Source organism: Mustela putorius, unplaced genomic scaffold (genome assembly GCF_011764305.1).
Source record: "Mustela putorius furo isolate JIRA1106 unplaced genomic scaffold, ASM1176430v1.1 tig00002079_pilon_pilon_pilon, whole genome shotgun sequence".
Taxonomy (NCBI): domain Eukaryota; kingdom Metazoa; phylum Chordata; class Mammalia; order Carnivora; family Mustelidae; genus Mustela; species Mustela putorius.
Window position 1 is genome coordinate 7645 of NW_025421942.1, and position 3741 is coordinate 11385.

The window sequence follows — 3741 nt, forward strand, 5'->3', positions numbered from 1 at the left end:
GCCAAGAAACACATGAAAAGGTTCCTAAAATCCTCAGTGATTCCAAAAGAGCAAAGGAAAACACAATATGTTAGTGTGAACCCAGAGGAGGCAGACCCCAAAGAGTGTTGCTTCATCCAACAGATTGAATCATGAAAAACGAATTTAGTCATGGAGTGGGGCACCTGGGTGGCTGCTTTCTGCTGGGGTACTGATGCCAGGGTCTTGGGATCAAGCCCTGCCTGGGGCTCTCTGCTCAACAGGAAGCCTGCTTCTCCCTCTCCCACTTCCACTGCTTGGACTCCCTCTCCACCTGGGCTCCCTCTGTCACTGTCTCTGTCTTTCTGTCAAATGCGTCCATCAATCAAGCAATTCCTTCCATTCAAGAAGTAAAAATCAAATGTTGACGCATGGGGTCCTCATGAACGACAAGAATATGGAGGGTTGTTTGATGATTTTTTTTAAGGTTTTCTTTCTTCCTTTGACAGACAGAGAGTAGAAGGAAAGAGAGAGACAGGCAGAGAGAGAGAGGGGCAAACAGGCTCCCTGCTAAGGAAAGAGCCAGATGCAGGGCAGGGTCGGCAGGCTGGTGCCTAGCCAAGTGCAGCATGAAGCCCTGCAGCAGCTCCAATAGTCCCATGGGGATTTCCTTGCAGGTGTTGCCTGCCCCTCCCCCGCAGGGGGCGCCTGGGCCTCGCCCTTGCCTCCTCCCAGGACTGATTGTGGCCCCGCCCCCACCACCCCACAAGCATGGTCAGAGAGCGCTGGAGGTGTTCCTGGAGGTTTGTGCCAGGCTCTGGAGGCTCAGCTGCTTCCTGTGGCGGTGGCGGGCCATGGCTGAGAGAGCCCAGCCCTGGGAGGTCGGGCAGCATCATCCCGGGCACCTCCCACTGGCCCTGGGCCAGTCACACTTTTCTCCCCACCCCTCCCACTCTCAACCATTGTTCATTTCTGTGAAGTGTTTTCCTAGTGTGTTTTGGGGCAAGAGCACTCTTGAGTGGGGGAGGGGGCAAGGGCAAGACCCAAAGAGAGACCTAGTGGACTCTGCCCTGAGCCCAGAGCTAGCCTCAGGGCTCAATCTCAAGAGCCTGAGATCACCACCTGAGCCAGAACCAAGAGTTGGGCACTTGACTGAGGGTGCCAACCAGGTGCTCCGCAGCTGTTGTTGACCAGTATCTGGAGATAGGCGCCTGCGTGGCTCTGTTAATTCAGCGACTGCCTTGGGTTCAGGTCATGACCCCGGACTGGCAGGATCTCGTCCCTCCTCAGGCTCCCAGCTCCTTGGGGAGTTGGATTCTCCCACTGACCTTCTCCTCTCTCATACTCTCTCTCCACTCATTCTCTCTCAAGGAAAGAAAGACAAGCTTTCCACTAATTAGTCTTGAGCCTTCTTTGATGGGATTGAATGTGGTTGATCTCCATGAGTTTTTCTCATCGCATGCAGAACCTTGAGGATAGTCGTGTCTTTCTAAAAGGATCCTTTGTTGTTCTGAAATGTCTTCTTTCTCTGTTCATTGATCGATCGGGTGTCTTTCCATTGTCCCTTCTCAAGACCTGGGAAAAGCAGCCTTTGAGGATTCGTTTGGGTAAGCTCTAGCCCTTTTCATCCTTTTTCTTTCCACAAAATCTATACTAGCCTCTGCATCCTTCTATGTAGAGTGTATTTTTCACTGACCTATTGAGGTCTTTTCTTTCAATAGAATTTGAGTCTTTCACTCTGAAGGTCATTGTTGAAATGTTAAAGTTGACGTCTACAACCTCGCTAAGCATATTTTCTTTTTCCCATCTATTCCTTCTTCCCTTTCCCTTTGGAACTGCCTTCCTTTCGATGACCTGAGTCCTTTGGAGGCTACTCTCTGCCTTCTTTTACTGGCGGTCACACAGGCAGTGAGAGATTAGGAGGTAATTCTGACCCTTTTTTAAATTGTTCTCCTCCTTGTTTAGGGTATCTGTAGAGTCAGCTTTCTTGGAGGGATCATTTCATCCCGCTCTGAACGCATGCTCCTTCACGCGTCTCTACTGAATATTCTGACTTAGCCAGAAGAACTCTTCCTTCCAATGACCTCTAGCCTTGTAGGAGTCTTGGCAACCATCTGGTTCCATTGCCTTGACTCTCTGTTAGAACCTGGAGCATTTTCTTAGACACACACTGCTTCCTCTGGAGCGAGGACTCAAGAGGACTTCAGTGTGTATTTCCAAGAGCTTGTTTTCTACTTGACTTGCTTCTCTCTGGAACCCATGGCCTTTCCATCACTCCAGCCTTCCTGAATTCCAATCTCTCTTTCCTCACAGCAGGGAGATTCCCATCATTTCCCCCACACCACTCCCCGCGTCCATGGGTGTTGTCCTAACCCCGGTCCCCCTTTCCCTGCCTCTGGCTCCTGAGCCCCCTCCAACACTGCCCCGCACTGCCAGCAGCCCCCCAAGGCCGTCTGAGGTGCGGGTGGGCCTTGTGGCGTGGAGGCAGAAAGGCTGGGTTGTGGCTGGCCGCCTGTGCAGTAGGCTGCCCTTTTGGGGCCAGGGGCCCGTGATGCTGGGGCTGGGGTGGCCAGGGGTCAGGGGGTCAGGGGCGTGAGGGGACCGGGCTCAGGGGCTGAGGCGTTCAGTGACTGTAGGGAGGCCATCACTTTGGCCAGGTCAGGGCGCAGAGCGCGGTGGCGGTCAAGGGAGAGGGAGGGAGGCCGAAGGGGGAGAGAAAAGAGGAAGGCCAAAGACAAGCGTTTGGGGGCAGAAAAAAAAAGCCTACAGCACCCGGTATTCCCAGGCAGTCTCCCATCCAAGTACTAACCAGGACCGACCCTGCTTAACTTCCGAGATCAGACAGGATCAGGTGTGTTCAGGGTGGTATGGCCATAGACACCTACCCTGGCAGCTGGCCGCCCCAAGAGCCTGCTGCGCGCTTCCCGGGCCCCTGCGCGCGCCATGGCTCCCCATGGCTCCCCACTCCGCCTGCCCTGGGCCCAGCTCCTGCCTCCCAGCCCGCCCACCGAGGGGCCCAGAGGCCTGTGGCACCAGGGCCTTGCCAAAGTCCGTCCGGGCACTCTCCCAAACCGGGACTCCCCAGCCCCGCCGCCACGTGCCTCCCCAGGTGGCAACCGGGTGTGTCGTCGGGGGTGCACGCGGTGTGCTCAGTGCCCACCCAGCGCCCGCCCAGCTGGCCACCTGGCCTTCCCTCCTCTCCTCTCCTCTGCTCTCCTCTCCTCTGCTCTCTTCTGCTCCACTCTCCTCTGCTCTCCTCTGTTCTCTTCTCCTTGTTCTGCTCTGCTCTGCTCGGCTCTCTCCTCCTCTCTAACCCGCCTGGCTTCCAGCCCACCGAGGACAGGGACATTGTCACATCCCAGTCCAGAAGCTGCAGCCCCGCCCTTTAAACCCAAGGCAGTCTCCCTGGCTCTGAGCTAGTTTAGGAGAGAGGTGGGCCCTAGTGACAAAAGACGCTCCTGGAGAGGAGTGCTCTACAGAACCGCATCCTGCACCAGGCACTTTGCCTAGCCCTCCAGCCAGCCTGGGAGGCGGTAGCTCGTGGAGGGATGCGTCCTTGACTGGATTCCTCCTCATGGGTTCACACAGCGCACCTCCCAGATGCTATCACACAGGCATCGCACTGGCCGTCCCTCTTTATGAGCTACTTTCGTGGAAACGGCTTTGCTGACAGGAAGGCGTCTTAGCGTTTCTTGCAGAGGGCTCTTGGCATCGGCTTCTTAACCTAAGCTTGGAAGCCAGGGAGGGGGCTTGGTCTTAAGGCCCAGGGGCGACACTGGAGTG

General features: G+C 55.7%; 1 non-coding gene across 1 annotated transcript; it reads right to left on the reverse strand.

Moving 5' to 3' along the window:
* Positions 1 to 2718: 2718 nt before the first annotated feature.
* LOC123394241 lies at positions 2719 to 2837 on the reverse strand. The gene has a single exon (XR_006608983.1). It is a non-coding gene; the product is annotated as a 5S ribosomal RNA (ribosomal RNA).
* Positions 2838 to 3741: the final 904 nt, after the last annotated feature.